The sequence below is a fragment of the Oncorhynchus mykiss genome, chromosome 8 (genome assembly GCF_057628025.1).
Source record: "Oncorhynchus mykiss isolate SJ-2025 chromosome 8, ASM5762802v1, whole genome shotgun sequence".
NCBI classification, from domain to species: domain Eukaryota; kingdom Metazoa; phylum Chordata; class Actinopteri; order Salmoniformes; family Salmonidae; genus Oncorhynchus; species Oncorhynchus mykiss.
Window position 1 is genome coordinate 13087167 of NC_143029.1, and position 13445 is coordinate 13100611.

The following is a 13445-nucleotide window of genomic DNA, read 5'->3' on the forward strand; positions in this document are numbered from 1 at the left end:
AGTTAACTATATTATCTGGCATGTACAATATCGATGATTCATGCAAAAGCTGTTGCTCCTTTAGTTAATTATAACATTTTATTTAGTGAATAGGCAAATTCTTCTCAGTGGAGAACCGTGTGCCAGGCAAGCTTGCCTTAGTCAGAGTGAATCTGTTTCTAATGGAGTCCCTGGAGCCCATATTACAGCCTGTTACATGAGCAAACCCAGAGAAGAACAGATGGCTGAAAATGTTTTGAAATGAAGTAATAAATTCACCCATAACAAATCTCTCAGCAAACACATGCCATGTTTCCCCTGCTGCCACATGCTGTATTATCTTACTGGCCTGTAAGTTAAAGGGATACGTTTGCGATTTTAGCAATGAGGCCCTTTATCTACTTCCCCAGAGTCAGTTGAACTCGTGGGTATCTCTGTGTCCAGTATGAAGGACGTTAAAGGTAGTCTACACAGTAGATACCCATAGACTTCCAATCATTGCTCTAACGCTAGTTAGCATTGGCTCGCAAAACTACCTGTTAACTTCCTTCATACTGGACACACAGTAGATGAAAAGTCTCATTGCCAAAATCCGGAAGTATCCCTTTAAAGATAATGGGACTAATGTTTATGGCTAATTGTTGGATGGATACTCCACTGTGACATCCATCCACAGTTCCTAGTGTGATGGCAAGATTTACAATAACACCAGTTGTTGTTGTTGTTGTGTCAGTAGCACTATACCTACTCTTGTATATATGTCAATATGTAAATCATGTATATTGATATTGATGTGTAATGCAAATGATCAATACATCACATTTTCTGATTTATGAATGTTCTACTGTTAAGGCTTCTTCCCCACCTACTGAATGTACTGTACAGAGCTGCATTAGTCACTTCAATTTACCTCATTATTCTCATTCAGTCTGTACCACACACACACACACACAAAGGCATCAGAGCTGCGTCAGTACATCCGGTCTCTTTGCACTCAGCCCTTTTTCCTGTCCCTTTCATCCCAGCATCATCTGATAAAACCGAAGCAGCCCACAGCTTCTCACACCAGCAGTGACGGACTTACCATTAGGCAGAAGAGGAAACTATCTCAGGCACCACATCATCAAGGGGACTCATGAGCTGGGCATTCATTTTTTAAATATATATAAATGAAATAAAAACTCAGTTTGAGGCCACTGTGGCCACTGTGCCCAGGCTAATGAGGCCACATTGTTGACAAAAAAGGCCACCACAAAGGTACATTTGGAGCTAGTCTCTTATGACAAATGTTTTTTGTTTTTAGTGGTGTGACAGCATCGAGGGTATTACACAAGGTTACTCTGACTTACTTGGGTAGGTGGAGGGAGTCTGGAAGGGTGTCTAGGAATCTTTTGGTTGTCCGAGAATTTATAGCACGGCTTTTGATGATCCTTGGTTGGCGTCTGAGCAGATTCTTTGTTGCGATTGCAAAGGTAATAAAATGGTGGTCCGATAGTTCTGTAATGGCTAGGCGTGGCGCTAGCGACCCACCTCGACAACAAATTGCAGAGCGCGAAACTCAAATTACAGAAATAAGAATATTAACATTCATGAAAATAGAAGTGTCATTCATCAGAAAAATATTAACTTCTTGTTGATCCAGCTGCAGTGTCAGATTTCAAAAAGGCTTTACGGCGAAAGCACACCATGCGATTATCTGAGGACAGTGCCCCACATACAAAAGCATTAAAAACATTTTTCAACCAGGCAGGTGCGCCACGAAAGTCAGAAATAGCGATAAAATAAATGCCTTACCTTTAAAGATCTTCTTCTGTTGGCACTCCAAAAGGTCCTAGCTACATGCAAATTATCCTTTTGTTCGATAGTCCTTCTTTATATCCCCAAAAACTCAGTTTAACTGGCGCGCTTCATTCAATAATCCACTGGTTTCCCTCCTTCAAAATGCATACAAAATGAATCCCAAACGTTACCAATAAACTTCTCCAAACAAGCCAAACAACGTTTATAATCAAACCTCAGGTACCCTAATACGTAAATAAACGATAACATTTAAGACGGAGAATCGTTATTGTTTTTACCGGAGATAAAAAACAAAGAACGCGCTGTCATCCACGCACATGAAAACACTACAGCCAAACTTTAGAAAAACTACAAATTCTAGCTCATTTTTACAAAAACAAGCCTGAAACCTTTTTCTAAAGACTGCTGACATCTAGTGGAAGCCCTAGGAACTGCAATATTAAACATGATACCCAGTGGTAGGCTGAACTTTTTTTTTCTGGATGGTTTTTCCACGGGTTTTCGCCTGCCATATCAGTTCTATTATTACTCACATACATTATTTTAACAGTTTTAGAAACTTTAGAGTGTTTTCTATCGAAATATACCAATTATATGCATATCCTAGCTTCTGGGCCTGAGTAACAGGCAGTTTACTTTGGGCAAGATTTTCAACAAGATGTCAAAATACTACCCCCTAGCCCAAAGAGGATTTATTAAGATCCACAATATTTATTCAACGGGACAAAATAACTACCCAATGTTTATATCCCAGCACAAATTAGCTAGCAACAGCAAGCTAGCTAGCTATTTCCATCAATGTTTAATAGTTTTCAACCTGTCCCCAAATTAATATAGTTGGTTCAGAGTTTGTTTTGATATTTCAACCTGTGTCCTGATCGCGTCTGGTGTGGGAGGACAAAATGAAAATGCGAGTGATGGCGCACGCAGACGCACACGTGCATGCGGTCTAGGCAGCATGTAATTAAAAAAATATATATATTTAGCTTTTAATTCAATAGGTAAACTAACGCATACAAAGCAGAAAGAGGACCATTTCCAAATAATCTGCGGGACAACAAAACTATTTTAATCCCAAGATTGTTTGTCCGACCGCCCACTCCCGCCCGTAGCATGAAAAATGCCCATTCCCATTCCCATTCCAGTGGGAATGCAGCCCTCTAGCGCAGTAATTACACAACACTATGCTCATCAAGTCCTAGTAGGATCAGATGGTGACAGTGGTCCCAGCAGGGCCAGACAGCCAGGTAAGACCAGTCTACAGAGCTCAAGTGAATTTTGCAGTAGGCCTCTATCAACAATATCAGTGAATGATACATTCCATCTTGAATTGATGGGTAGACCTACAGTAGCTACAAGACAGCAGCTTAAACTTAAAGCTACAGTCTGGGATCTGGGAATAATGGTAATTTCAATTATTGAACCGTTAATTCTATTCTTAAACAATATCATGAATAAATGTACACCAATGTAATTCTTTGTCATGCCTCATTTTCGGAGGATCAGATGGTGACAGGGGTCTCAGCAGGGACAGGCAGCCAGGGAAGAACAGTCTGTGATGGAGGTGAGGTGAAATATTGCAAATACAACACTTTCTTCTCTCTGTGCAGCAAACACTGTACAAGCCAGATACTATTTTAAGGCAGTCTGTCAAACCACCAAAGTTGATTTCCAAACTGTACCAAGGGTTGACAGAGGCTTTTCCCAATGACACAAAACATGTCAAATAAAAATGTGAGGAAGACCTGGTAGAAGCTATTGATGATGATGAATGGATACAGATGTGTTTGAATGTCCAGTCAGGTTCATATCATCTCAAAAATAAATGACTGCAGTTGAAGGCCATCCACAGAACGTACTATATGCCAGTGAAACTGAATTACATGCAGTCATAAATGTCATTCCTCTGCTTGAGGTGTAAAACACAAAAAGGGACATATTTGCATATGTTATGGTGTGAAATCTGGCAAAGAGTATGTTATTTTATCTCAGCAGATCTACAGATTCTCACTTCTCCCTGTTTTTGTTTACTTGGAACTGTTGATACTGGAGACTGTTATCTGAAGAAACTGTGTAACCAAACATTTATAGCGGCTAAGAAATGCATGGCCATTAATTGGAAGGTTGACTATCCTCCCACAATGTCAAGTTATGTATCACTATATTAGAAGCATTATAAGATTAAGGGTATACTGAGCAACTTTCATAAGGAGTCTGTATTGAAAACATGCCCACGTCAGGGGAGATACCTATTTAGGCTGTTGGGCTGGTCAGTCCTGGCCCTGGGGGTCTGGCGTCCTGTGGGTTGTCACTCTGGCCTTTGCCTAACACACACAAAACCAGTAATTAACATTTCACTAAGAGTGTTGGAGTGTTGGGTAGGGGCGCTTGCAGGGTGGTGACCCCTAGGGAGAGGACGGGGCGACCCAGCTGTGTGCAAGTAAAAATAGCTCTAAAGTGCTGTTAGTCCTATGAGATTAATTATATGGAGGATTTGCTGTTTCTGTGTGTTAATGTATATATATATATATATATATATATATATATATATTTAAACCTTTCCCTTGGGCGTGAACTGGGAAGGAAATTGTGTTGGCAGAGAGTTGAGATATTGACTAGACTTGTGGGGGTCGGGCGTGCAGACGGCTCGGTCTGGCTGGCCGGTTTGGCTGGTCAGTCTGGCTGAAATATGATATAGAGGATGTCTTAATAAAGACAATGAAAAGTCTTTGACTTTGTTCAAGAGTTCATTTGTTCATTTGTTAGGTTATTGGTTAAAGGTGCAACACAATATTTATTATTGAATGACCTTTGATCAAGTTCAGTCTTATTAATCACTTAAACATATTTTAAAATGATCTCCAACCTAGCTTGATGACGATGGCCATTTTTGTTTACTTTTTTATTTTAAATGGAGACTGCATATTGGATTGTGTAAAAATTCAGGAAATAAGCTTTAGATGCCCCAAAAAAGTGTATATCTTTGTCTTAAAGAACCACAACAATAAGAGTCCAAGTCATTTGGATTGCCAAAATCACATAAACATCTTCAAATGGAAACTGCTGTGTCTGCGTGTACGTGTGTGATGGTGACTATCAAGAGTACAGTGATGGGCCTCAACATCATCTTATAACCGGACAGCACTAAAGTGGTCAGAACCAAACCAATCAGTTAGAAGTATATAGCGGGTGAGGGAATTCACAGCCGACCGCTCAGACGGGTGAGGGCATACCAGCCAACCATTTTTACATGGTCCGTAATTTCTCCAGATGTAGCGACCAAACATTTGTACAATTAGTGAACATTTGAGAAAGTTTGAAAATCACAAAATAAGTGACCATTATCTTGGCAAGAGTATCCAAAATGAACTGATAAATCTGGTTCCACAAAAAACAATAGAGGCAATTGTTGAGAAGATTAAGAAGACAACATTTTCAAGGCTTGCCATAGATTTTCAAGCTGATTTAAGTCAAAACTGTAACTAGGACACTCAGGAACATTCAAAGTCGTCTTGGTAAGCAACTCCAGGGTATATTTGGTCGTGTGTTTTAGGTTATTGTCTTGCTAAAAGTTTAATTTGTCTCCCAGTGTCTGTTGGAAAGCAGCCTGAACCAGGTTTTCCTCTAGGATTTTTCCTGTGTTTAGCCAATGACAAGCATACCAAGAGCATACCCATAACATTATGCAGCCAACACCATGCTTGAAAATATAAAGAGTTGTACTCAGTAATATGTTGTGTTGGATTTGCCCCAAACATAACACTTTGTATTCAGGACATAAATTTAATTTCTTTGCCAATTGTTTTTGCAGTTTTACTTTAGGGCCTTGTTGCAAACAGGATGTATGTTTTGGATTTTTATTCTGTCATTTAGGTTAGCATTGCGGAGTAACTACAATGTTGTTTATCCATCCTCAGTTTTCTCCTATCACATTAAACTCTGTAACTGTTGTAAAGTCACCATTGGCCTCTTGGTGAAATCCCTGAGCGGTTTCCTTCCTCTCCGGCAACTGAGTTAAGAAGGACGCCTGTATATTTGTAGTTACTGGGTGTATTGTTACACCATCCAAAGTGGAATTAATAACTTCAACATGTTCAAAGCAATATTAAATGTCAAATTTTTTTTACCCATCTACCAGTAGATTTCCTTCTTTGCGAGGCATTGGAAACCCTCCCTGGTCTTTGTAGTTGAATCTGTGTTTGAAATTCACTGCTTGCCTGAGGGACCTTACAAATAATTGTATGTGTGGTGTACAGAGATGAGGTAGTCATTCAAAATCATGTTCAAAACAGACTGGCCTCTGCCTGGGGCCTCCAAATCACTAAGTCCACCCCTGCACGCCAGAGGAGGTATGCACATTGTGGCAACACACAGCAGGTGACTCATCAGTGGGTCCAAATGAAAGAAGAGTATAATTCAGTCTTGTGACCAGTGACCACAGGGTTGGCTGCAGGGTCATGGATAAAAATATGTGAAATTGAGAAATATTCATAATACAAACATTGCTCAAGTGGTTTACTGGGTCACTTGAATGAGCTACGATGGGAATGATTTGCTATTGGTAAGATAAACAAAGGAAAAGAATCATAAACAAATGAGTCTGAGTTCTGATGGCTGTGTTCTGATAGCTGTGTTCTGATGGCTGTGTTCTGATAGCTGTGTTCTGATGGCTGTGTTCTGATGGCTGTGTTCTGGGCTGTGTACTGATGGCTGTGTTCTGATGGCTGTGTTCTGGGCTGTGTTCTGATGAATTATTGGATAGTCAAACAACATTTTTCAATCCATTGATTTCACGGAAAGTGAGCCTTCCATCAGTTAACCAACTATGGCAGTGTTGTGCATTTGTGGCCCCTCTCTCTTGGATAAGTGGATTCAGCAAGGTGTCAAAATAGCAAGGTGGTGGGCAGTGTAATTGACTACTGACTGTCTTTTTCCTGGCCTTTCACACAAGCTGGCTTGCTGCTTCAGAGCCTGGTGTTTGTGCTAGGGGTGATGGCCCTCCTCAGACTGTTGCTGTGATAGCGAGGGCTCAGCCATTATGCAAGAGAGGGATGGGGCACCAGGAGGGCTGTGGGTTTGTGGCTGCCAATATTCTATCGAAGCACCTTAGTTTTGGGTATTCTTTAATGAGGAATACCTCAGGGTGTTATTTTGTGACCTCTCCAATTCAAAAACAGTGGACTACATTGAACTCGTACTTAAATTTACAGCTGTACTACTGCTTTTGGTATGCCAACAGCTAACACTTGTTGGCTTATTATGAGTGTATAATAGACTGATAGGCTCCTTAGTGACTGGTGAGCACTGTGTTGGGGACATTCCTAATATGGAGCCTGGCCTGCACAGATCGCTGACCTCAACTCTATCGAAACACCTTTGGGATGAATTGGAATGCCGACTGTGAGTCAGTGCCCAACCTCACTAATGCTCTTGTAGCTGAATGGAGGCAAGTCCCTGCAACAATGTTCCAACAGCTAGTGGGAAGCCTTCCCAGAAGAGTGGAGGCTGTTGTAGCAGCAAAGGGTGGGACCAACTCCTTATTAATGCCCATGATTTTAGAATGAGACGTTTGACGAGCAGGTGTCCACATACTTTTGTCCATGTAGTGTACATCCCAAAAAAGCACAATCCCGAAACAATTCTTCTATTCATGACCACAATATAATTTGAGTGTTAGTCTAATCACATAGACAAAATACAAGATCTTGTGACCTTAGAAGGAAATCCATCAGAGCAGATGTAATTTAAGATGTGCTGTGTCAATGATCTTTGCTCGTCCATATACTTATATGTACATATTCTCATTCACCCCTTTAGATTTGTGTGTGTTAGGTAGTTGTTGGGGAATTATTAGATTACTTGTTAGATATTACTGCACTGTTGGAACTAGAAGCACAAGCATTTCGCTACACTCACATTAACCTCTGCTAACCATGTGTATGTGACCAATTTCTTTTGATTTGACCTCAAGCAGAATCCTGTCCCTCTGCTGAGGTTGCCCCTGGGGTCGGTAGGATCAGGGGACCTCATTTATGAACATAGATATTTATATACAGGACCAGTCAAAAGTTTGGACACACCTACTCTTTCAATGGTTTTTCTTTATTTGTATGAATACTTTGTATGAGAACTTTTGACTGGTACTGTATACAGTACTGTGCAAAGGTTTTAGACGTGTGAAAAAATGCTGTAAAGTAAGAATTCTTTCAAAAATAGACATGTTAATAGATTATATTTATCAATTAACAAAATGCAAAGTGAGTGAACTGCAGAAAAATCTACATCAAATCGATATTTGGTGTGACCACCCTTTGCCTTCAAAATAGCATACATTTTTTTAGGTGCACTTGCACACAGTTTTTGAAGGAATTCGGCAGGTAGGTTGGCCCAGACATCTTGGAGAACTAACCACAGAACTTCTGTTTATTTAGGAAGCCTCAGGTGCTTTTCTCTCTTCATGTAATCCCAGACAGATTCGATGATGTTGAGATCAGGGCTCTGTGGGGGCCATACCATCACTTCCAGGACTCCTTGTTCTTCTTTACTCTGATGATAGTTCTTAATGACTTTCGCTGTATGTTTGGGGTTGTTGTCATGCTGCAGAATACATTTGGGGCCAATCAGATGCCTCCCTGATGGTATTGCATGATGGATAAGTATCTGCCTGTACTTCTCAGCATTGAGGAGACCATTAATTCTGACCAAATCCCCAACTCCATTTGTAAAATTGCAGCCCCAAACTTGCAAGGAACCTCCATCATGCTTCACTGTTGAACCTCCACCATGCTTCACTGTTGCCTTCAGACACTCATTTGTGTACTGCTCTCCAGCCCTTCGAGGAACAAACTGCTTTCTGCTACAGCCAAATATTAAACATTTTGACTCATCAGTCCAGAGCACCTGCTGCCATGTTTCTGCATGCCAGTTCCTGTGTTTTTATGCATAGTTGAGTCACTTGGCCTTGTTTTCAACTTTTAGCAAGCTATTCATACTAAATCAGTTGTCCCTGCCTCTGCCTTGTGCCAGGCTCAACAGATGCAGCTTCAGGCTCAGCATCTCTGTCCCCCATCCCCGTACCCCTGAACCAGCTCCACTCCCATGGCATAATTGCAGGGGGTCCGTGGGATTTTTTTAATTTATTATTATCAAAAAAATAAAAATGATTCAATCCTTTTCAATGATAAGAATTCAAAAACTGTAATTATGTTTCCACATAATGATCTTTATATGAAACAAAAACAGCATATAGTCTGTATTGGATGCTGGACAGTTTGAAGCATTGAGTGACAGTCTGTATAAGTGACAGCCAATGATAAAATAATACCTTCAAGTCATATGGCCATGGTATGTCTCCATGGCTTTGATGCAGACTGAAATATGGTCGTTTACTGACATCTAGTGGTGGTGATACACAACTGCAGGTCATTTGGGTCAATATTCTACAGGATTCAGTGCTGTTACATTTTTTCTGTGTTGCATGCAGTTAATTTAAGTCAACAAAATGGTAGTAACTGAAATGTTGGTTATGATGTTATTACAAATGGTATTATATTATAGGATATGTTATCATATGCGTCATGTACACTCTACAGAGCCAGGACCCTCTTCAAGTGATACAGTTTTGTTAGGGAGGAGTCTGGAAGTGGAGGAGGAGGTGAAAGACAGTGCCGGCAGTACCAATGCAGATGATGAGGATGGAGCAAATGTGAGAAGGTGCACAGAAAGAGACCGAAAGTGAGGATGTTGAAAAACAAGCTGTAGATGGCGAGTTATGTGGGAGAGATTCAGAGGAAGATCATTTTCTATCAGATGATCCGGGTTTGTGGCCAGCAAAAATAACTGATATGGACAGGGAGACTATTGTTAGGAAATTGGCCACAAGAGATGAAGACCTAGAAATGCCACAGGATTCAGACGGAAACCCATTCCCAGAATACTTGCAGTATACTAAGGCAGCCAATGGAAGAGAGAAGGTGAAGAGAGACTGGGTCATTCATAGCAAAAGTACTAATGCACTATATTGCATCCCATGTGTGCTTTTCTCTCGTGGACAAAAAATACCTTCCCTTAATGCACTGAACAGTCAACATGGATATAAAATGTCCGATGTGAAGTGGCGTCGTATATATGATAAATTCCCAAGCCATGAGAGGAATAAGGCACACAGAGACTGCTACTTGAAGTGGAATAATTTGCAACAATCTGTAATGGCAGTTAGTGGCATTGACGGTCAGTTGCAGAAGCAGATACAAACAGAAACTGAGAAAAATAGAGCTCTCTTGCAGAGAATCCTAGATGAAACACTGCACTTGGCATCAAGGAATTTACCTTTCAGTGGTTAAAACCAAAGACCTAAATGACATCCACAATGGTAATTTCCTGGGCACACTAGAGCTCTTGTCTCGTTACGATCCACTGCTGAATGAACACTTACAAACCATCAGGGACAGGCTGACACATTATCTGAGCTCTGACATTCAAAATTACTTCATTGAATTATGTGGCAGAGGAGTTTTGAAAATAATTCTAAAGGAAAGGGAGGATGCTATTTATTATTCTGTAATCTGTGATGCTGTGCCAGACATTTCCCATACTGAGCAGAATGTTGCGCTCATAAGAAATGTGAGAAACAGATGACTGGGAGATCACTGAACGATTTCTTGAATTCAAGAACTTTCACAAAAAGACAGGAAGTGAGATAGCAGAGATGATTGAAAACGTGCTTCATAACCAAGGGATAGACATCGGAGATGGCAGAGGGCAGGGATATGACAACAGGGCAAATATGTCAGGGAAAGTCAAGGGAGTCCAAGCCCAAATATGAAAGAAAAATCATCTGACTACATTCTCTCCTTGTGCCTCCCATACCTTAAATGTTGTAGGTGGTCATGCTGCAAAGTCAAGCCCAGAAGTATCAACATTTTTTGGCTACATCAATCGCCTTTACACACCTGTTAGTGCCAGCCCAGAGCGATGGGCCATCTACAAAGGGAAAACAGGTTGCTCATTGTATCGCCTCTCCGATACCCGCTGGAGGGCAGGGATTGACAGTGTTATACCTGTAGTAAAACACCTACCTTCGTCATCAAGGCCCTTGATAGCATACCCAGGAACATGCAGTCTCACCAGCGAGGCCAGAACAGAAGCTAGTGGTCGGAAGAACTACTTCATGTCATTCAACGCTATTGTCCTTCTCATTGTCTGGCTGAAAGTACTGCAATGCATTGAGGACAGGAATGTGATTCTCTAGTCAAGAAAAATATTACTTGTGCCAAGGCAGCCAATATCAGAGCCTTAAAGGAAGAGATGCAGGCTCTTTGAGATGGATAGGAGTCTCTCCTGTCTGAGGCAATACTGATTGCTGCGCAAATGGATGTTGCAACTCAATTTAGCAAGGAACACAGCCGCCAGAGGAAAAGGAAGAGATTCCACGATGAGACCTCTCAAGAGGAGACAGCTCAGGACAGTGCAGCAACGGTGTTTCAGAACACAGTGTTTTTTACTGCTATGGACAACATCATTAGTGACTTGGACACTAGGCTCCACACCACTGCAACAATTGTAGAATCATTTTCTGCTGTTCTGAAAGTTGGGCAGATTAGTGAGGAAGTTGAAGTTGAAGTTTCATATGCTGCCACTTCCTCCCCTAACTTGTACCCTCTTGGTCTCCTGAATGCAATTTGTAAGATGCAGCTGCAAAGCATTTATGGAGAAGTGTGCATTGCTTTACGTATATTTTGCACACTGCCTGTGAATGTAGCTGGTGGCAAGAGCGCTTTCAGTAAGCTAAAACTGATAAAAAACTATTTGAGGTCCACTATGTCCCAGGACAGGCTTTGTAGTCTTGCCATGCTGTCCACTGAAAGTCAGTTTGCTAGAAAGCTGGACTTCAAAGACTTGATCAGTGACTTTGCGAGCAAGAAGGCGCTGCACCAGGCTGAGCAAGGGCCAGTGTGTCACACCCTGATCTGTTTCACCTGTCTTTGTTATTGTCTCTACCCCCCTCCAGGTGTCGCCCATCTTCCCCATTATACCCTGAGTATTTAGGCCCGTGTTCTCTGTTTGTCTGTTGCCAGTTCATCTTATTTGTCAAGCCAACCAGCCTTTTTTGTGTCAGCCTCTGCTTTTCCCCAGTCTCTCTTTTCTCGTCCTCTTGTTTTTTTTAACCTTGCCTGTCCTGACCCTGTACCCACCCGCCTGACCACCATGTCTGCCCCTGACCCTCAGCCTGCCTGCCGTCCAGTACCTTTGCCCCATCTCTAGATTACCGACCTCTGCCTGACCTGACCCTGAGCCTGCCATCCTGTACCTTTGCCTCTGTTGCTGTAATAAACATTGTTACTTTGACACGGTCTGCATCTGGGTCTTACCTTGATACCTGATCCAGTGAGAACTGTTAAATGGCATGGCTATGGATATTGGATCACTACACACATGATGCCCACAGGCTGAGAACAAGACTGAGAACAGACTAAGAACAAGATATATCTCAAAGTAATGGCTGGATTGCCATACAATTTGATGTGCACAATCAAGACCCTAAGTGGAAGAAACCTATTGATTTGATGACCACGTGACCTTTCCTCTAGCGCCACCATCAGGCCGTTTCATTTCCATTTTGTTTTCCATTTTCCATTTCCACTTTTCCAGCTGCTGATTTTCTAGTTGGTATGTATACTAAGTTCAACAATCTGCTGCTTATTGTCTAGTTGGTATGTATACTTAGTTCAACAATCTGTTGCTTATTTTCTAGTTGGTAGGTATACTAAGTTCAACAATCTGCTGCTTATTTTCTAGTTGGTATGTATACTAAGTTCAACAATCAGCTGCTGATTTTCTAGTTGGTATGTATACTAAGTTCAACAATCTGCTGCTGATTTTCTAGTTGGTATGTATACTAAGTTCAACAATCAGCTGCTTATTTTCTAGTTGGTATGTATACTAAGTTCAACAATCTGCTGCTTATTTTCTAGTTGGTATGTATACTTAGTTCAACAATCTGCTGCTTATTTTCTAGTTGGTATGTATACTTAGTTCAACAATCTGCTGCTTATTTTCTAGTTGGTATGTATACTTAGTTCAACAATCTGCTGCTTATTTTCTAGTTGGTATGTATACTTAGTTCAACAATCTGCTGCTTATTTTCTAGTTGGTATGTATACTAAGTTCAACAATCTGCTGCTTATTTTCTAGTTGGTATGTATACTTAGTTCAACAATCAGCAGCTTATTTTCTAGTTGGTATGTATACTTAGTTCAACAATCTGCTGCTTATTGTCTAGTTGGTAGGTATACTTAGTTCAACAATCTGCTGCTTATTTTCTAGTTGGTATGTATACTTAGTTCAACAATCAGCAGCTTATTTTCTAGTTGGTATGTATACTTAGTTCAACAATCTGCTGCTTATTGTCTAGTTGGTAGGTATACTTAGTTCAACAATCTGCTGCTTATTTTCTAGTTGGTATGTATACTTAGTTCAACAATCAGCAGCTTATTTTCTAGTTGGTATGTATACTTAGTTCAACAATCTGCTGCTTATTTTCTAGTTGGTAGGTATACTAAGTTCAACAATCAGCAGCTTATTTTCTAGTTGGTAGGTATACTAAGTTCAACAATCTGCTGCTTATTTTCTAGTTGGTATGTATACTAAGTTCAACAATCAGCTGC